General features: G+C 45.0%; 1 pseudogene; it reads right to left on the reverse strand.

Annotated features, from left to right (window-relative positions):
* Positions 1-18251: 18251 nt before the first annotated feature.
* Positions 18252-19426, reverse strand: LOC119945052 (annotated as a pseudogene).
* Positions 19427-22376: the final 2950 nt, after the last annotated feature.

Raw genomic sequence — 22376 nt, forward strand, 5'->3', positions numbered from 1 at the left:
TCCAACTTCTGTATCCATGGAAACCAAGGCAGCAATGTGCACTGTGGACCCCGGTTCCTTCTGATTCCATTCACCTACCCTTTGGTGCATGATACCAGATTCTCCTCACGGCATTAATAGCCGATGTGTTCCTGTTCCCTTTACTGGGGCTACCAGTAAATACAATAAATGTGATTGATTGAATGAATGACTGAATACTCCCTCCATTGGCAATTGTTGGAACAGGGACTGTGGAAAACAATGCCTTTCTTCCTCCCTCTTAGTCTCTCCTGAAGAAAGGAGAGCTTTGTACTGAATGATGTTCCCCCTTGAACTCTTGATCATTTCTCACAAGGGGGAGGGACACCAGAGCTGTTGAAGCTGATGACAGCTTGGGGCTGGATGCATTCCAGTGAGTCTTTTACTCAGCCTCCCATATATCCTGCTCCCTCTAGACTGAAAGCTCATCTTTGGCAGATAACGTATCTACCACGTCTGTTGTACTGGACTCTTCCAAGCGCTTAGTACAGTGTTCTGCCTACAAGAGATACTCAATAAGTACCATTGATTTATTAATATATGTATCGCCTGCTTGACTGTGAGCTCCATGTGGGCTGGGAAGGTGTGTACCAACTTTGTTGTGTTTACTCTCCCAAATGTTTAGAACAGTGCACTGCACTTAGTAAGTGCTCAATAAATTATTACTATAGGCAGAGGGCCTGGGTTCTAATTCCATCTCCGCCACTTGTCTGCTGTGGTACCTTGAGCAAGTCACTAAATTTCCCGTTGTCTCACGTCTCACATCTGCAAAATGGAGATAGAATACCTGTATGATACTTCCTTCTTAGACTGTGAGCCTCAAGTAGGACCTGAATATTTTATATCTACCCCAGCGCTCAATACAGTGCTTGTCACATAGTAAATGCTGAACATATACCACAATTAGTATTATTAATAATGAATACCATTTATGGATTGGGGTAGACAAGATTCGTTCATTAATTCGATCATATTTATTGAGCACTTACTGTGTGTGGAGCACTGTACTAAGTGCTTGGGAAAGTACAATAAAGCAATGAAGAGGACAATCCCTGCCTAAAGAGAGCTCACAGCCCGGGAGGCGGGGCGGGGGGGGGGGAGATGGAAACAGACAGACATCAGTAGAAATAAACAGACAGCAGTATAAATAAATAAAATTACAGATATATGCATAAGTGCTGTGGGGCTTGGAGGGGGGAAGGGCAAAGAGAGCAGGTCAAGGTGACGCAGAAGGGAGTGGGAGAGGAGGAAAAGTGGGGCTTAGTCTGGGAAGGCCTCTTGGACGAGATGTGCTTTCAGTAAGACTTTGAGGGTGGGGAGAGTAATTGTCAGATTTGATAAGGGAGCGTATTCCAGGCCAGAGATAGGATGTGGGCCAGGCGTTGGTGGGGAGACAGGCAAGAATGAAGCACAGTGAGAAGGTTAGCACCAGAGAAACGAAGTGTGCAGGCTGGGTTGTAGATGGAGAGAAGACAGGTGAGGTAGGAAAGAGCAAGGTGATGAAGTGCGTTAAAGCCAATAGAGAGGAGAGTTTTTATTTGATATGGAGGTGGATAGGCAACCACTGGAGATTTTTGAGGAGTGGGGTGTGATGTAGAATGGTAATCCAGGCAGAGGACTGAAATATTGACTAGAGTGGGAAGAGTCAGGAAGTTGGGAGATCAACAAGGAAGTTAATGCGGTAATCTAGGAGGGTTAGAATGAGTGATTGTACCAGTTTGGATGGAGAGGAAAGGTCATATTTTAGCAATGTTGTGAAGGTAAAACCGACAGGATTTGGTGACAGATTGTATATGTGGTTTGAATGAGAGAGCAGAGTCAAGGATAAACCCACGTTACAGGCTTGTGAGACAGGAAGAATGGCGGTGCCGTTTACAGTGATGGGAAAGTCTGGGAGAGGACAAGGTTTGGATGGGAAGTTAAGGAGTTCTGATTTGGACACGTTGCGTTTGAGATGATAGGGGGACATCCAAGTGGAGATGTCTTGAAGGCAGGAGGAGAAGCGAGCCTGGAGAGATGGAGAGAGATCAGGGGAGGAGATGTGAATTTGAGTATCATCTGCCAAAAGATGGTAGTTGAAGCCGTGGAAACGAATGAGTTCTCCAAGGGAATGAGTATAGATGGAGAATAGAAGGGGACTGAATCACCCTCACCCCCAACAATCTGGCCACCTACTTCAGGAAAATTAACAAAATCAATCAATCAATCAATCAATCAATCGTATTTATTGAGCGCTTACTATGTGCAGAGCACTGTACTAAGCGCTTGGGAAGTACAAATTGGCATCACATAGAGACAGTCCCTGCCCAACAGTGGGCTCACAGTCTAAAAGTCTAAAGTCTAAAATCAGGTCTGAGGTTCCCAAAATCACCCCTCCCCTCCATCACCCCTCCTCTCGACCCCCTCTTCTACTTTACCATCCTTCCTTACATATCTTCACAGGAGATCTCTCTCTTCTCAAGTGCCACATCCTCTACATACACATCAGACCCCATTCCCTCCCACCTTATAAAAACTCTCACCCCTTCCCTTCTCCCCATGTTAACTTCCATCCTCAACTGCTCCCTCTCTTACTGCTTCTTCCCCTCTGCATTCAAACATGCCCACGTTTCCCCCATCCTAAAAAAACCCTCTCTTGATCCCGTAGCCCCCTATAGTTATCGTCCCACCTTCCTCCTACCCTTCTTTCCAAACTTCTGGAGCGAGTCGTCTAGATTCACTGCCTAGAATTCTTCTCCTCCAACTCTCTCCTGAACCCCCTCTAATCTGCCTTCCGTCCCCTCCACTCCACTGAACTCAAAGGTCATCGATGACCTCATTCTTGCAAATCTAATGGCTCCTACTCCATCCTAATCCTTCTGGAACTCTTAGCTGTCTTTGACGCTGTCGACCATCCCCTTCTCCTCAACATGTTATCCAACAGGGGCTTTACTGACTCCGTCCTCTCCAGGTTCTGCTCATATCTCTCTGGCCGTTCATTCTCATTCTCCTTTGCTGGCTCCTCCTTTCCCTCTCATCTCCTAACTGTATATGAAGGCTGGGGCGTAGAGGGAGGGAAGGGAGGTGAGGTTGGACGGGGCACATTCGGCTCCTCTGGTGCTAACTTTCACACTGTGCTTCCTTCTTGCCTGTCCTGCCATTGACCCCTGGCCCACGTCCTACCTCTGGCCTGGAACGCCCTCCCTCCTGAAATCCACCAATCACACTTCCCCCCTTCAAAGCCTTACTGAAGGCTCACCTCCTCCAAGAGCCCTTCCCAGACTAAGCCCCCTTTTCTTCAGCTCCCCCTCCCATTCCCATTGCCCTGACTCGCTTTCTTGGCCCTACCCTTCCTCCCCACAGCACAGATATGTACATATCTATAATTCTATTTATATTAATGCCTGCTTACATGTTTTAAGTGTATATATCCCTAAGTCTATTTATATATATATTGATGCCTGTTTACTTGTTTTGACATCTGTCTCCTGCCTTCAAGACTGTAAGCCCATTGTGGGCATGGATTGTCTCTTTTTATTGCTGAATTGTACTTTCCAAACACTTGGTACAGTGCTCTGTACACGGTAAATGCTCAATAAATACCATTGAATGAATGAATGAATGAATTTTGCTCCACTGGTGCCAACCTACTCATTGTACCTTAGTCTCTTCTAGTTCATTGCTGACCTCTCGCCCACATCCTGCGTCTGGCCTGGAATACGCTTCCTCTTCATATTCGACAGATGATCACTCTCCCCAACTTCAAACCCTTATTAAAACTACATCTCCTTCAAATGGCCTTCTGCGATTAAGCCCTCCTGTCTTCTCCACCCACTGTCTTCTATGCCACCCTTGCACTTTTATTTTCTCCCTTTATTCACCCTTCCTTCAACACCACAGGGTTTACGGCAATATCTGTTATTTTTTATTTATACTATTGTCTGTCTCCCTCTCTAAACTGTAAGCTCATTGTGGGTGGGGACAATTTCTACCAACTTTATTGCAGTGTACTCTCCCAAGCACTTAGTATGGTGCTCTGCACACAGTAAGTGATCAGTGAACTGATTTCTTGAGATATGTAAATTATATATTACAAATTATTCATGTATATTAATGTCTTTCTTCTTGTCTAGACTGTAAGCTCATTGTGAGAAGGGAACATGTCTACCCACTCTGCTTTATTGTACTCTTTCAAGTGCTTAGTACAATGCCCTGCATACAGTAAGCACTCAGATTGATTGATTGATTGATTGATGGCATATGCTTGGTGGCTGTTGTCATACACCACATTTCAGGACCTTTTATCTTTGATTCCCGTCTTGAAATTTTATTCTGGTACCACACAACACTGATATACACACACAATACATAACTAGGGTTGATTCATTTTATTTTCTACTTCTCCTTGAATTCAGCTAGTGAATCAGACACCCTAAAAGATGACCAATATCACCACAATGATGGGATTCCTGCTCCTGGGGTTCTCAGAAGTCCGGGAGCTGTAGCTGGTCCACACTGTGCTGTTCCTCCTGGTCTACCTGGAGGCCTTGATGGGGAGTCTTCTCATCATCACCATCACCACCCTCGACTGGCACCTCCACACCCCCATGTACTTCTTCCACAGGCTCCTGTCTGTCCTCGACCTCTGCCTCATCTCCATCACCATTCCTAAATTCGTCCACAACTCCCTGACTAATGACAGATCCATCTCTTCCCTGGGCTGTGTCCTCGAGGTTTTTCTTGGCTCTATCAGCTATTACAGAACTGATCATCCTCACAGTGGTGTCCTATGACCACTACGTGGCTATCTGCCGCCCCCTGTGCTACGAGGGCATCATGAATCGAAGGGTCTGTGTGAAGATGGCCACCACTTCATGGCTGAGTGGGGAGATGTCTGCTGCATTACACACAGCCAGCACCTTCTTCTTCTCCTTCTGTGGGTCCAACGTTATAGGCCAGGTCTTCTGTGAAATCCCCAGTTACTCACCATCTCCTGCTCTCCTGACCTCCTCAAAGAGGTGATGCCCATCTGTGTCAATGTTTCTTTCCACTTCTGCTGGTTCATTGGCATCGTGGTCTCCTACGTCCATATCATGGTGACCGTGCTGAAGATGCGGGCCAATAGAAGGGCAGACCAAAGCCTTCTCCACCTGCCTGCCCCACCTCGTCGTCATCACCATTTTCCTCTCCACAGCATTCTTTGCCTACCTCAAAGCACCCTCGGACTCCTCCTCAGTTATGGACCTTCTGATGTCTATGTTCTACATGGTGGTGTCGCCCACCCTCAACCCCCTCATCTACAGCCTGAGGAAGAGGGACGTAAAGGTTACAGTGGGAAAATTCTTAGAGGAGAAAATTTGCATAAGAGAGATGAGTTTGTACATCTCCCATTTGGCTTAGAATATTCCCAGAGGCAAAATCCTTGCACATTTTCATCATTTGTTAACAACACACTTCATTCCTTACTATGTGCTAGGCATTGTACTCAGCAATGGGGTAGATACAAGAAAATCAGGTTGGACACAGTCCTCGTCCCAAATAGGGCTCACAGTCTTAATCCCCATTTTACAGTTGAGGTAACTGAAGCACAGAGAAATTAAGTGATTTGCCCAAGGTCACACTCAGACTATAAGTTAGTTATAGGCAGGGAATGGATCTCTTATATTGTATTCTCTCAAGTGCTTAGTACAGTGTTCTGCATGCAATAAGCTCTCAATACAATCGACTGACAGATTCACTTACTGACTGACAAGTCGTGGAGCGGGAATTAGAATACAGATCCACTTACTCCCAGGCCTGGGATCTTTCCACTAGATCATGCTGCTTCATGGTGACCTAGTTACCTCATCAGTAAAATGGAGATTAAGACTGTGAGCCCCTTGTGGGACATGGACTGTATCCACACTGATTATCTTCTATCTACCAGTGCTTAGTACAGTGCCTAGCACATCATAGGAATTTAGCAAATACCATTCAATAATGCTATTACTACTATTGCAGCCACTGCTGTTGCTGATATTAATGCTTATGGTATTTGTTTAGTGCTTAGTATGTTCGAGGCACTGTTCTGAGCACTGGGGTAGATACAATATAATCAGGATGGACGCAGTCCCTGTCCAACAGAGGGCTCATGGTCCTAAACCCCATTTTACAGATGAGGGAACTGAGGTAAAGAGAAGTTAATTGACTTGCCCAAAGTCACACAGCAGACAGGTGCAGAGTCGGGATTAGAACCCATGACCTTCTGACTCTCAGTCCCATGCACTATCCAGTAGGCCGTGCTGCTGCTTACTGTTACTACTACTTTCCCCTTGGGCACGGTCTCTTCTGTCATTCAACACTGACCCCAGTCTCATTCATTTATTCTCCTTGTCCACGGTAAGTGCTCAATAAATATGATGAATTGATTTGTCTCCCAGGTCATTAATTCATTTTGACTCTCCACCACTGAAGCTTACTTTCATGGGGTTGGGTGGAGCAAAGGGCTCAACCGTTAGAATACAGGGGTGATTATCCTGGGTACCTCCACCAAGTTGGTCTCCCCATGCATCATACTGCAGTATTATTGTCCTTTTTGTCTCCAAAGTGCTAGACTCCCCCGACTCCTACTATAACCCAGCCCGCACACTTAATAAATGCCAGTGATTGACTCATACAGTAAGTGCTCAGTAAATGCCACCAATGGATTAGCTGATTGCTCTGCACACAGCAAACACTCAATAAATAGCATTGATTGATTGATTATATGCAATCTGATTTTTTCAGTATCCACCACAGGACATGTCACATAGTAAGTGTTGAATACTATTATGATTATTACTGCTGTTTTTGTTATTATTACGATAACCCTTTTGGGTAGATAAACGCAGTTGCATCCTTGAGACATTTCAGGCCACCGAGATGTAGAAATGGTGAAGCCTTCTAGAGGGAGAGGTGGAGGATACAGCTGGGACTAGAACCCAAGTCTCCTGATTCCCAGTATTCCCCACTGCCTCCCTACCCCCTGGCAATTTACCAACTCTCCCTCTGAATGGGACTCCAAAGATTGTTTTCCTGGGCAGGTGACCTGGCCTCATGGGAGAATGTCAGGAAAGATAAAGCAAGTTGCTTTCTCACTAACGTTGCCACGACCACCATCTGGACTGGAACAAAGCCATGTCTATGTAATGTCAGCATCCAGGGGGGCAGAAAAAGAGGTCGGCATACAGGTGGCATCCTACCTACCAGTAAATGTAATCCTCTCAATGCGTGACCCACTCCATCCAGATGGAACAGAGCTAATAGAAGCAGCAGGGCATAGTGGATAGAGCACAGGCGTGGTAGTCACGTCATGGGTTCTATTCCTGGCTTTGCCACTTATCTGCTGTGTGACCTTGGGCAGGTCACTTCACTTCTCTGTGCCTCAATAAACTCATCTGTAAAATGGGGATTGAGGCTGTGAGCTCCATGTGGGACAGGGATGGTGTTTAACCCGATTTGCTGGTTTCCACCCCAGTGCGTAGTACAGTGAATGGCACTGTATCACTTAAATAATACCACAATTGTTACTAGTTTGCTTGAGGGGAGATGGTGGCTTTATGGTGTTGGCTTTATCGGAGTGACTCCAAATAGCCCTCTTTGATATCCTCGTTTCTCCAGTTCAGTTAGTCAGCCCCAGAAGGAATCATTCCCTCTCCTCCCACTGCTTTTGCATTGCACCTCTGCATTTGGTATCCCTTTTCTAAAGGTTCCTTTAGATAGGGAAGAAGCAGGTAGTCTCCAGAACACTGTTTTTCATCAATCAACTAACAGGGAAGGTCAATACTTGACTCTTCCCCTATTTGACTGTAACAGTAAGCGCTCAATAAATACGATTGAATGAAAAGTTTCTTGTGGGCAGGGAACACATCATATGCTTTTATTGCACTTTTTCTAGTGCTTTAGTAATGTGAAATGCCAGTAGTGTGTTTTTAATGGTATTTGTTAAGTGCTTACTATGTGCCAGGCACTGGACTAAGCGCTGGTGTAGATAGAAGTTCAGCATGTTAGACACAATCCATGTCAAACCTGGGGATTGCAGTCTTAATCCCTATTTTACAGATAGGTATCTGAGGCCCATAGAAATTAAATGACTTTCTCAAGGTCACACAGCAGACAAGTGGCAGAGCCAAGATCGTCTTATCTTATGCTACTGAGTGGTCTCCGACCCAAAACGACTCCATGAACACATTTCCCCCAGAATTCCCCACTCTCCTCTGCAATCATTCTGTGAGTGTAGTTATACAATTTTCTTGTTAAAAATAGGGAAGTGGAGTCTCCACCCTCGACTCTCATGCCACTGCTGCCCAGCACAGGTGAGGTTTGACTTGTAGCAGATTGCCTTTCACTCGCTAGCCACTGCCCAAGCTAGGAATGGGATGAGTAGGCCTCTACTTGACTCTCCCTCCCATAGCTGAGACTACGAGAATACTGGAAACTCTCCAGGTGTGATCCTGAGAGGGGGATCCAAGATTACAGCTGAATAAAGACCATTACTACTATGACAACACAGTGTTGTCTCATGGAAAGAGCACGGGCTTGGAAGTGAGAGGACCTGGGTTCTAATCCTCGTTCCGCCACCAGTCTGCTGGGTTACTATGGTTAATGTACTTAATTTCCCTGTGCTTCAGTTCCCTCACCTGCAAAATGGGGATACGTATCTGTTCTCCCTCCTACTTAGACTGTGAGCCCCACGTGGAAACTGATTATCTTGTACATATTCTAGGATTTAGTACAGTGCTTGGCACATAGTAAGTGCCTAACGAATATCATTATAATTATTATAGCTAGTACTACTATCCTCTATCACTGCTTGTTACCTCCTTGAATGCAGGCGCCATTGATGGTAAAATTTATCTATGAGTGCTTGTTTAACTGAAAAAGACAATGTAAAATCCACAGTGCACACTGTATGCACAAAAAGACATTCCCTGAATGTGTTGACATGTTTATTGCTTGCAGTACCTGGTGCTGATATCTCATTTGCCTCCTTGTCTCTCATGACGTACAAAATTTTAGTTTGAAGGGAGAAACTCCTTTCTTGATTGCAAGATTATGTTCTAGTGTATCTTCAGCAACATACTCCCAGTTTTTAGTTGGGATGCAATATTGTCTGAAGCTTGAGTTTACTGTGTCCTTGAAACGTTTCTTCTGCCTTCCTTGTTCTCAGTTTCTCAGTTTTAACCCTATCCCTGGTAACTCTTTGGATATTCTGCTGTTGTCTATTCTCCTCATATCTTCCATTTACTGTAGCTGTTTTACGATGAGCAGAGCTTTGATGCTCAGAGACTTCTTTTAAGTAGCTTTTGAGAAGCAGTGAGGTCTGGGAGCCTGGGAAAGAGCCTGGGCCTGGGAGTCAGAGGACCTGGGTCCTAATCGTGGCTTGGCCACTTGTTTGCTTTGTAACTTTGGGCAAATCACTTCACTTTTCTGTGCCTCCATTTTCTCAACTGTAAAATGGGCATTCAATACCTGTTCTCCCTCCTACTTAGACCGTGAGCCCCATGTGGGACAGGGACTGTATCCGACCTGATTAACTTTTATCCTCCCTAGTGTTTAGAACAGTGTTCGACACATAAACCAATGCCTAACAAATACCATAAATAATAAATCTGCCACTAGGAACACTTGATGCTCAAGAGTCGGTCCACACTTCTTTCTTTTCCTCTTCAGGGAGAGATTCAAAACGCCAGCTAAATGAGCAATCATGTAAAAGTGACGGAATTCCTCCTTCTGGATTTCTCAGAGGTCCGGGAGCTGCAGCTGGTCCACGCCACGATGTTCCTCCTGGTCAATCCGGCGGCCCTGGAAGGAAATCTCCTAATCGTTGCCATCACGGCCTTTGACTGACGCCTCCACACCTCCATGTACCTCTTTCTCAGGAAGGAACCTGTCCGTCCTCGATCCCATCATCATCTCAGCCACCATCCCCAGATCCATCATCAACCTGTTGACTGACAGGAAGTCCATCTCTTTCTTAGGCTGCCTCTTTCAGGTCTTCCTTTTGCTTTTTTCTGCCTGCAGAGCTGTTCGTCCTCACAGCGATGTCCTTTGACCGCTATGTGGCCATCTGTCACCCCCTGTGCTATGATGTCATCATGGACCGAGGGGCCTGTGGGAAGATAGCCGTTGCCTCATGGCTCTTTGGGAGCCTGACTGCGGTGATACAAACAGCCAGAACCTTCTCTCTCTCCTTCTGTGCGTCCAATCACATCCATCAGTTCGTCTCTAACATTCCTCAGTTGCTCCTCATATACTGCTCTCAAGACACTCTCAGAGAGGTTGTGCACATCATCAAGGGTATTGTTCTAGACTTCTGGTGCTTTCTGAGCATTGGTGTTTCTTATACCTGCATCTTCTCTGCCATCTTGAAGATGCTAACTGTAGAAGGTCGATCCAAAGCCTTTGCCACCTGTCTGCCCCACCTTGCCATCATAATTCTTTTTCTCTTCTCTGGATTTTTCTCCTACCTTATGCCACCGTCTGACTCCCCCTCCACGCTAGACCTGCTGGTGTCCTTGTTCTACACGGTGGTGCCCCTGACACTAGACCCCCTCATCTATAGCCTGTGGAACAGGGACATGAAGGTGGCACTGTAGAGGCTCATAAGGGAGAAAATATACTCCAGTTCAGGGCCACCTGCAAAGAAATATCAGCAGCTTTGTGCAGTTACTGAAGATGGCTCAGCTTCAGAATAGTGGTCTGTTTCAGTGTGCCCTGACTCAATCAGTCGGCTCCTTGGAATGCAGGAGGGATTCCACATCTCCCTCCAAACTCTGGTGTCTCTTTATGTTTTCCTCCTGGTGAGCTGCTCCACTTCTTAATAATAATTATGGAATTTGTTAAACTCTGACTCTATGCCAAACACTGTTCTAAGCCCCGGGTGTAGATACAAAATAAGCAAGCCCCCACTTGGGGTTCACAGTCTAAGTAGGAGGGAAAACAGATTTTTTAAATGGCATTTGTTTAGTTCTTATTATATGTCAAACACTGTTCTAAGCTCTGGGATAGATACACGTCAGTTAAGTTGGATACAGTCCCTGTCCTGCATGAGGCTAATTTTCCTGAAGAGGAAATTGAGGCACAGAGAAGTGAAGGGACTTGTCCTAGGTCACACAGCAGGTAGGTGGCATAGTCAGCATTAGAACCCAGATCCTCTGACTCTTAGGTCCTTGCTCATTAGGATAAGTCACTTAACTTAATCTGTATCTCAGTTACATTATCGTTAAAGTGGAGATTAAGACTGGGAGTCCCATGTGGGACATGGAATGTGTCCAATTTGATTATTTTATTTCTACTCCAGTGCTTAGTACAGTACCTAGCACACAGTAAGTGCTTAGCAAATACCATTATTTTTTAAAAAATAAACAAGCAATGCTGACATTGGGCAAGTCACTTAACTTCTCCTAACTTCAGCTTCCTCATATCTAAAATGGGAATTAAGTCTATGAGCCCCATAAGGGACATGGACTCCATCCAACCTCATTATCTTCTATCTACCACAGCACTCAGTAGGAAACTCTGAAACCAAGGTAGATCCAGAATGAGACTACAATGGGAAAATAAGCCCCATGCGGGACAGGGACTGTGTCCAACCTAATTGACTTGCATCTGTCCCAGCTCTTTAAACAATGTTTGACACATAATAAGTGCCTAACAAATGTCATTTAAAAAATTCCAGGGGCAAAGATTGTGCCTGATCTGATGACAAGAACAATCTAACCCAGTGGTTAGTACAGTGTTTGGCACATAGTGTTTGGCAATTACCACATGAGAAGCATTGTGGCTTACTGCCAAGAGCACAAGCTTGGGAGTCAATGGTCGTGGGTTCTAATCCTGACTCAGCCACTTGTCTGTGTGTGACCTTGGGCAAGTCACTTCATTTCTCTGTGCTCCAGTTACTTCATCGGTAAAATCGGGATTCAGATTATGAGCTCTACTTGGGACAACCTGACTGCCTCATATCTACCCCACCGCTTAGAACAGTGCTTGGCACATAGTAAGTGCTTAACAATAACCATCATTATCATTACTAATGAGCATTTGTTGAGCATGCATTGAGATGACCATGGAACCTGTTGATATCACTCAGGTCAATATGATTACCGTATCTCAATCTTATCATCATCATCAATCGTATTTATTGAGCGCTTACTATGTGCAGAGCACTGTACTAAGCGCTTGGGAAGTACAAATTGGCAACATATAGAGACAGTCCCTACCCAACAGTGGGCTCACAGTCTAAAAGGGGGAGACAGAGAACAAAACCAAATATACTAACAAAATAAAATAAATAGAATAGATATGTACAAGTAAAATAAATGAATAAATAAATAGAGTAATAAATATGTACACACATAAATACTTATATACAGGTGCTGTGGGGAAGGGAAGGAGGTAAGATGGGGGGATGGAGAGGGGGACGAGGGGGAAAGGAAGGAAGGGGCTCAGTTTGGGAAGGCCTCCTGGGAGGCCACTCTCAAAGCATTATTAAAAACGCATCTCCTCCAAGAGGTCTTCCCTGATTGAGTCCTCTTTTAATAGTATTACTATTATTTATTAAGCACTTACTGTGTGCAGAGAACTATAGTGAACCATGGCAGATAACACACAGTTAGGAATTAGATAGAGTTCCTGTCCCTGAAGAGAGGAAGGGAGGTGTTCTAATAATGAAGTTTGTGATGGTTGCTTCAGATTACCAACTCTTGTCCCCAAAACCCTCTCCCTTCTTCGTCCTCCATTCACTTGGATCTGTACCCTTTAAGCACTTGATAATCACCCCATCTTCAGCCCCATCACAATTATGCACATTTCAGTAATTTATTAATTTCTATTAATATCTGTCTCCCCCTCTAGACTATAAGCTCATTGTAGGCAGGGAATTTGTCTGCCTACTCTGTTATATTGTATTCGCCCAAGTGCTTAATACAGTGCTCTGCACGCAGTAGTAGCTCAATAAATACAAGTGACTGATTGATGGATTGATTGATTCAGGGATCTTCTACACTGTGAGCCCACTGTTGGGTAGGGACTGTCTCTATATGTTGCCAACTTGTACTTCCCAAGCGCTTAGTACAGTGCTCTGCACACAGTAAGCGCTCAATAAATACGATTGACTGATTGATTGATTGATCTTGGTAGCAGCTCCTGAGGGCCATTCTGTGGAGCTGCACAGTGCTGCAAAGAGACAGTGCTTAATTCCCTGTAGACTGTAAGATCGTTGTGGGCAGGGAATGTGTTCACCAATTTTGTTGTATTGTCCTCTCACAAGTGCTTAGAACAGTCCTCTGCACACAGTAAGCAATAAATAAATACGACAGATTGATTGATTCCCATGGGAGCAAGTAACACAGAATTCCACTTCCCTGGGGGAGTTTTTGGAGCGTCTAGCCATGTGGGAAAGAGGAGCATGGAGTAGGAGGGAGAACAGGAATTAAATCCCAATTTCACAGATGAGATACCTGATGCACAGAGAAGTGAAGTGACTTACCCAAGATCACACAGCAAGCAATTAAGAAGAGCTGGAATTAGATCCCAGGTCCTCTGTTCCTTTCCACTCAGCCATGCTGCTTCTCTAGTCAGCACAGTATTCTAATCTGTGGGGAGGAAAAGGGGTGAGATCAGAAGTACTCATGAGTAAAGTAATGATAGTAATAATAATTATTGTATTTGTTGCTGAGAGCTCACCTCCTCCAGGAGGTCTTCCCAGACTGAGCCCCTTCCTTCCTCTCCCCCTCGTCCCCCTCTCCATCCCCCCCATCTTACCTCCTTCCCTTCCCCACAGCACCTGTATATATGTATATATGGTTGTACATATTTATTACTCTATTTATTTATTTATTTATGTATTTATTTTACTTGTACATTTCTATCCTATTTATTTTATTTTGTTGGTATGTTTGGTTCTCTGTCTCCCCCTTTTAGACTGTGAGCCCACTGTTGGGTAGGGACTGTCTCTATGTGTTGCCAATTTGTACTTCCCAAGCGCTTAGTACAGTGCTCTGCACATAGTAAGCGCTCAATAAATACGATTGATTGATTGATTGATTGATTGATTGATTGATTAAGTACTTACTATGTGCCAGGTACTACAGCAAGCACTGAGGTTGAGACAAACAAATCGGGTTAGACACAGTCCCTGTCTCATGTAGGGCTCAAAGTCGCGATCCCCATTGTACAGATGAGTTATCTGAAGCACAGAAAAACTAAGTGACTAGCCCAAGGTCACACAGCAGACAAGTGGTGGATCTGTTATTAGAACCCAAGTCCTCTGGCTCCCAGGCCCATGCTTTATCCAATACTCCATGCTGCTGAAACCCTTATCATTTTTCCATTTCTAAAACCCATATCCTGGCCTTTGAAGTTTAAGTACTCATAGCCTGAGGAATCATCATAGATAACCAACTACCTGGCTGCTTTCTTGAAGGGAGTGAATAGAAGAAAGAGATAACAGATTCTGGAGGAAAATAAAGACATTTTTCAGAATGCATAGTAACTTCAATAATGATGGCAATTATCATAAGGACTATTACTATCGACATTGTTAGTAAGCTATTACTCTATGCCAAAGTACTGCATGGGAATAATACTAGTAGTCATAGTGATAGTATTTATTAAGTGCTTACTTTGTGCCCACATTGTAATAAACTGGAAGAGACTATTCAGGTGGGAATTAGACATGGCTTCTGGCCCTCAAGAGACACGGAATTTAAGTATAAAATGGGGGAGAAGAGAACTGGTGAAACACAAAAATGGAGAAATAATAATAATAATAATAATAATGGTATTTGTTAAGTGCTTACTGTATGCCAAGCACTGTTTCTAAATTCTGTCAAAGTAATCAGGCTGGACACAGTTCTTGTCATTCATTTAATTATTCATTCAATCCTATTTATTGAGTGCTTATATATGTATATATGTATATATGTTTGTACATTATTTGTTACTCTATTTATTTATTTTACTTGTACATATCTATTCTATTTATTTTATTTTGTTAGTATGTTTGGTTTTGTTCTCTGTCTCCCCCTTTTAGAGTGTAAGCCCACTGTTGGGTAGGGACTGTCTCTATACGTTGCCAACTTGTACTTCCCAAGCGCTTAGTACAGTGCTCTGCACACAGTAAGCGCTCAATAAATACGATTGATGATGATGATGAGTGATTGCTATGTGCAGTGCACTGTACTAAGAGCTTGAGAAAGTACAACATATTAATAAACAGACGCATTCCCTGCCCACAACGACTCTACACCACATGGGGCTCACTGTATTAATGGGGTAACTGACGTACAGAGAAGTTAAGTGACTTTCCCCAGGTCACACAACAGACAAGTGGTGAAGTCAAGATTAGAACCCACTTCCCCTGACTACAAAACCTATGCTTTTGCCACTAGGCCATGCTGGTTTTCATAATAAGAAACCTACAACAACATAAGAAAGTGACAGATGCATACCAATTAAAAACAATCTAAACAAAAGAAACAGCTTGGCCTAATGGAAAGAGCATCGAAGTGGGAGTCAGAGGACCTGGGTTCTAATCCCAACTCTGCCATTTAACTGAATTGTGACCTTGGGCAATTCACTTCTACAGGCCTCAGTTTCCTTATCTGTAAAATGAGGATCAAATTGTACTCCATCCTACTTAGAAGCGAGAAGCACTATAGCCTAGTGGATAGAGCATGGGCCTGGGAGTCAGAAGGACCTGAGTTCTAATCTAATCCCTAGTCTAAGGCCACATGTTTGATTTGTGACCTTGGGCAGGTCACTTCACTTCTCTGGGACTTAATTACCTCACCTATACAATGGGAATTAATATTGCAAGCCCTATGTGGGATGGGAACTGTGTCCAACCAGATCAGCTTGTCTCTACCCCAGCACATAGAACAGTGCTTGACTCAAAGTAAATGCTTAACAAATACCATCATTATTGTTATTATTAGACTGTGAATCTCATATACGACTGTTCTGTGACTCAGTTTCCTCATTTGGAAAATGGAGATTCAAAACCAGTCCACTTTCTTACTCAGACAGTGACCCCAACATGAGACAGGGACTATGTCTGACAATTCCTTTGTATCTCTCTGAGTGCTTAATACAGCACTTGGCACATAGTAAGCACTTAACTAATAATAATAATAATAATAGTATTTGTTAAGTGCTTACTATGTGCCAAGCACTGTTCTAAGCACTGGGGTAGATACGAGGAAATTAGGTTGTCCCACCTGGTGCTCACAGGTGGGAGCATCTGTAAAATCCCCATTTTACATATGAGGTAACTGAGGCAGAGAGAAGTTAAGTGACTTGCCCAATGTCACACAGCTAAGTGGAAGAAACGGGATTAGAACTCACCACCTCTGACTCCCGAGCCCGTGCTCTTTCCACTAAGCCACGCTGCCATCATAATAAAAATATCAGTCGGGTCCTGAGGCGAGAGGAGAAGAAGGCTCTAATCAGACACAGTTCCTGTTCCACACAGCATTGAGCACCTAAAAGGGAGGGAGAGGAGATATTTTATCTGCATTTTCCAGAGAAAAAAACTGAGTCAGAGAGGTTCATTCATTCATTCAATCGTATTTATTGAGAGCTTACTGGGTGCAGAACACTGTACTAAGCGCTTGGGAAGTAGAAGTACAAGTTGGCAACATATAGAGGCAGTCCCTACCCGAAAGTGGGCTCACAGTCTAGAAGGTTACGTTGATTGCCCAAGGTCCCGCAGCAGGCTAATGGAAGAGCCAGGATTAGAATTTGGGTCTTCTGGCTCTCCCTTTCCCTTTCCACTTGGCCTCAGTGCCTCCCAAATGAAATACGAAGAGAGAGGGTTTTTTTTTCATTTACTCATTCAGTCAATCATGTTTATTCAGAGCTTACTGTGTGCCGAGCACTATAGTAAGCACTTGAGAAAGTACAATTCAACAATAGACACAGTCCCTGCCCACAGTGAGCTTATAGGCTAGAGGGGGGAGAAAGACATGAATAAAAATGAATAATTTACGGATATGTACATGAGTGTTGTGGGGCTGAGGGTTGCGGGGAGCAAAGAGAACAAGTAGGTTGAAACAAAAGGGAGCGGGAGAAGAGTAAAGGGGGGCAGGTCTAGTCTGGAAAGGTCTATTGGAGGAGATGTGCCTTCAGTAAGGCTTTAAACGCGGGGGAGAGTAAGAGTAATTACCTGTCAGATTTGAGGAGGGAGGGCGTTCCAGGCCAGAGACAAGACATGAGCCAGGAGTCCATGGCTAGACAGGAGAAAGTGAGGCACAGAGAGACGATTAGCATTAGAGAAACAAAGTGTGTGGACTGGGTTGCTGAAAGAGGGTTGTGAGGTGATATAGGAGGGGTCAAGGTGATGAAGTGCTTTAAAGTCAATGATGAGGAGTTTTTGTTTGATATAGAGGTGGATGGGTAACCACTCGAGTTTCTTGAGGAGTGGGAAAACATTTCCTGAATGCCTTTGAAGAAAAATGATCTGAGCAGCAGAGTGAAGTATGGACTGGAGTGGGGAGAGACAGGATATTGGGAGGTCAGCAAGGAGGCTGATGCAGTAATCCAAGCATGACAGGATGAGTGATTGTAGTAGTGGTTTTGGATGGGAAGGAAAGGGTGCATTTTAGGGATGTTGTGAAGGTGTGAGCTCGTTGTGGGCCGGGATTGTCACTGTTTATTGTTGTCTCATACTTTCCCAAGTGCTTAGTAAAGGGCTCTGGAGACCAATACGATTGAATTAATGAATGAATGAAAGACAGGATTTAGTGATGGACTGAATATGTGGTTGAATGAGAGAGAGGAGTCAAGGATAATGCCACGGTTAGGAGCTTGTGAGACAGGAAGTATGTTGGTGCCATCTACAGTGATGGGACAGTAAAGGAGAGGACAGGGTTTGGGTGGGAAGATAAGGAGTTCAGGTTTGGACATGTTAAGCATGAGGTGACGGGAGAACATCCAAATAGAGATGTCTTGAAGACAAGAGGAAGAATTTATTATGTGCCAAACACTGATCTAAGTGCTGGGGGTAGATGAAGGTTAATCAGGTCAGGCAGAGTCCCTATCCCACATGGGACTCACAGTCTAAGTAGGAGGGAGAACAGGTATGGAATCCCCACTTTACAATTGAGGAAACTGAGGCCCTGAGAATTGAAGTGAGTTGTCCAAGGTCACACAGCAAGCAGTTGGCAGAGACTGGATTCAGAGTCAGGTCCTCTGACGCCCAGGTTCGAGTTCTATCCATTAGGCCACCCTGCCTTTCAATGAAGTTTCCCTTTGAGGACCCTGCCCAGGGAAGCCTTCATGTCTTTGTTCCTCAGGCTATAGATGAGGGGGTTCAGGGTTGGGGTAGTACCACGTAGAACACGGATACTAGCATGTCCAGCCCTGAAGGAGAATCACAGGGTATTTTTAAATGGGCAATAAATCCACAGGAGAAAAATATGCCTTTCACAGTGAGATGGGGCAGACAGGTGGAGAAGGCTTTGGTTCTGGCCTGAGCAGACAAGTGCCTCAGCACAGTGGGCAAGATGTGGATATAGGAAACCCCCATGAACAGGAAGCAGCCGATATCCAAATGTTGCTAACGTAAATCAGGACCAACTCTGGCACAGTGGAGGGTGAACAGGACAGGGGTAATAGCTGGGGGATAATAATAATAATGATGATGGTATTTGTTAAGCGCTTACTATGTGCAAAGCACTGTTCTAAGCGCTGGGGGATATAAGGTGATATGTTTCCTAAATGGGGCTCACAATCTTAATACCTATTTTACAGATGAGGGAACTGAGGCATAGAGAAGTTAAGTGACTTGCCAAAAGTCACACAGCTAACAAGCGGCGGAGTCAGGATTAGAACCCCTGATCTCTGATTCCCAAGCCCGTACTCTTTCCACTAAGATGCTGCAAAAGTACTAGCGTATCTCGTTGAAGTCACAAAAAGGCAAGGAAAAGATGTTGATGGTGTGCAAGAGACCAGAGAGAGTTCAGCTGAGACAGGAAGCAGTGGCCATCTTCCCACAGGTCCCCCCCTCTATGATGACGTCATAGCGCACGGGGTGGCCAATGGCCATGTAGCGGTCATAGGACATCACCATGAGCTGGGCGATCAACAGTGAAGCAAAATAAGCGAAGAAATAGATTTGGGCAGCACAGCCCAGGAAGGGTATGGATTTATGGTCAGTCATGGAGTTGTGGATGTATTGGGGGACAGCGACGGAGATGTAGCAGCGGTCAAGGACGGAGAGGTGCCTGAAGAAGAAGTGCATGGGGGTGTGGCGGCGTCAGTCGAGGATGGTGATGGTGATGATGAGGAAATTCCCCAGCAGGGTTGCCAGGTAGACCAGAAAGAACAATGAAGTGTGGACCAACTGCAGCTCCCGGACCTCCAAGAACCCCAGGAGGAGGAATTCCAATACAAATGGGAAATTGGCCATTTCTCTAGACGTTTTGTCCCTTGCTAGGGAAGAAGAAACAAGGGAAGAAAATGGAGGGAATGTTGATACTAAGGAGGAGGATGAAAGAGGTATCCAGGTTTCTGGCATTGCCTGAGGTCAGTCGCCCCGAGCATAGGGGTGAAGTGGTGTGGCCTGTTGAATAGAGCTCGGGCCTGGGAGTCAGAAAGACATGGGCTCTAAACCCGCTTCCACGCCTTGCCTGCTGTGAGACATTAGGCAACTCAACTAACTTCTCTGGGCCTCAGTTACCTCATATGTAAAATAAGAATTAAGACTGTGAGCCTCATGTGGGATGTATACTATGTCCAACTTAATTATCTTGTATCAACTTCCACACTTTGTACAGTTCCTGGAACACAGTCAGTGTTTAACAAATACTACAATTTTCATTATTATTATTATTATTATCAACATTATTATTATTACGTGGGATATTCCAGTTCTATGAAATTAAAGGAAAGAGAGTAAGTACCGGGGAAGAAAGAAAGCCACCATACAATGGAATAAACATATTCTCCTGGGATTCAGGTGACCCACAAACTAATCCCAGCTCTGCCAAAGGCCTGCTGTGTGCCCTTGCGTAGAACCTCTCTGGGCCTCAGTTTTCTCATCCTTAAAATGGGGATAAGAAAACTGTTCTCCCTTCACCTTAGCCTGGCATCCCCATGTGATACAGGGATTGTGTCAGATAGGATTATCTTGTAACTACTCTGGGACCCCTTCTCATCTCCATCTACACCCTTTCCCTTGGAAAACTCATTCTCTCCCAAGTCTTCAACTAACACCTCTATGCAAATGATACCCAAATCTACATCTCCAGCTCTGATCTTTCTCCCTCTCTACAGTCTCAGATTTCCTCTTGCCTTCAAGATACCTCTGTTGGATGTCCTCCCATCCCCTCAAGCTTAACATGTCCAAAACAGAACTCCTTATCTTCCCACCAAAACTTTGTCCTCCTGCTCTTTGCCATCACTGTAGATGGCACCACCATCTTTCCTGACTCACAGGCTCATGCTATCCTTGGTGTTATCCTTGACTCCTCTCTCTCACTCAAACCACATATTCAATCCATCAATAAATCCTGTCGGGTCCCACCTTCAAAACATCACTAAATTCCACCCTTTCCTCTCCATCCAAACTGCTACCACATTAATACAATCAATCATCCTATCTTGCCTGGATTACTGCTTCAGCTTCTTTGCTGACCTCCCAACCTCCTGTCTTTCCCCACTCCAGTCCTTACTTTACTCTGCTGACCAGATCGTTTTTCTATAGAAACACTCAGGACATGACACCCCACTCCTCAAAGAACACCAATGGTTGCCCATTTACCTCTGCATCAAACAAAAACTCCTCACCATTGCCTTTAAAGCACTCAATCACCTTGCCCCCTCCTACCTAACTTTGATACTCTTCTACTACCGCCCAGTCCACACACTTCGCTCCATTAATACAAAACCTCTCACTGTGCCTCAATCTCGCCTGTCTCCCTGACAACTGCTAGCCCACATTCTGCCTCTGACCTGGAACACGACCCTTCCTCAAATCCAACAGACAATTACTCTCCCCAACTTGAAAGCCTTATTGAAGGCACATCTCCTCCAAGAGGCCTTCCCTGAATAAGCACCCCTTTCCTCTTCTCCCACTCCCTTCTGCGTCGTCCTGAGTTGCTCCCTTTACTTTCCCCTTGCCCAGCCCCCAACAATTATGCTTATATCTATAATTTATTTATTCATATTAATATTTGTCTCTCCACGTCTAGGCTGGAAACTCGTTGTGGACAGAGAATGTGTCTGTTTATTGTTGCATTATAGTCTCTCAAGAGCTTAGTTCAGTGCTCTACATACAGTACATGTTCAATAAATATGATTGAATTGAATTGAATTCCTTCTGCTCCTCTCTTCTCTCCTCTCCTCTTCCTTTCCCTCTCCTCTCCTCCCTACTCTTATCCTTGCCTCCTCTCCTCCTCTCCCCTTCCCTCTCCTCTCCTAGATACTCCTTTCTTCTTCTCTCTCTTCTCCTCTTCTTTCCCCTCCCCTCCCCTTTCCTCCCTTCCTTCCTCTCCTCTCCTCTCCTCTTCCCTCCTCCCCTACTCTTTTCTCCTCATCTCGTCTCCTATCTTCTTCAATCCCCACCGCTCTTTTCCCCTCTCTTCTGTCCTCATTTTCTCTCCTCTTATCCTTACCTCCTCTCCTCCTTTCCCCTTCCCTCTCCTCCCCTCCCCTCTCTTCTTTCCTCTTCTCCCTCTCCCTTCCCTCCCTCTCCTTCCTTCTCTTCTTTCCCCCCTCCTCCCCGATTTTCTCTCCTCTCTTCTTCTCTCCTCTCTTCTTCTCTCCTACTCTCCTTGCTTCTCATTCAGTCATTCATTGTCATATTTATTGAGCACTTACTGTATGTGTAACACTGTTCTAAGCACTTGGAAAGTACAATTCGGCAAAAAATAATTTTCCTTCTCAACTCCTCTCCTATCTTTTCCTCTCCCCCTCCTTCACTCCCCACCCTCTTCTCCCCTCCTGTCCTCTCCTCTCTTCTCTCCTCCTCTCCTCTCTTCCTCTTTCTGTCCCCCACATCTATTTACTCTCCTTCCTTTCCTCTCCTCTCCTCCCCTTCCCTTCTCTTCCCTCTCCCCATTGACACCTTCTTCCACAATTAAAAGAATACTGTGCCTCTGCCCAGGTAGTGTCAACTCCCCCCAACCCCCACCCTCGGAGCCCTTAGGTCTTGACCCCAGCCACATGACTCTAGCCAGTCCAAGAGGAAAGTTCCAGACATTGTCCCTGTCCACAGACCTCTCCTGGCCAGCAAGGGCAGACCTGAAGGTCATCCATGCAGAATGTAGCTGCAGCAACAGCCGCCGCCGGAACTGGTCAAAGGGATGGCTTCTGGCTCTGAACATTCCTCTGTGGTTGATCCTGTTGCTGACACCCGC

The sequence above is a fragment of the Tachyglossus aculeatus genome, chromosome 24, assembly GCF_015852505.1.
Source record: "Tachyglossus aculeatus isolate mTacAcu1 chromosome 24, mTacAcu1.pri, whole genome shotgun sequence".
Taxonomy (NCBI): Eukaryota; Metazoa; Chordata; class Mammalia; order Monotremata; family Tachyglossidae; genus Tachyglossus; species Tachyglossus aculeatus.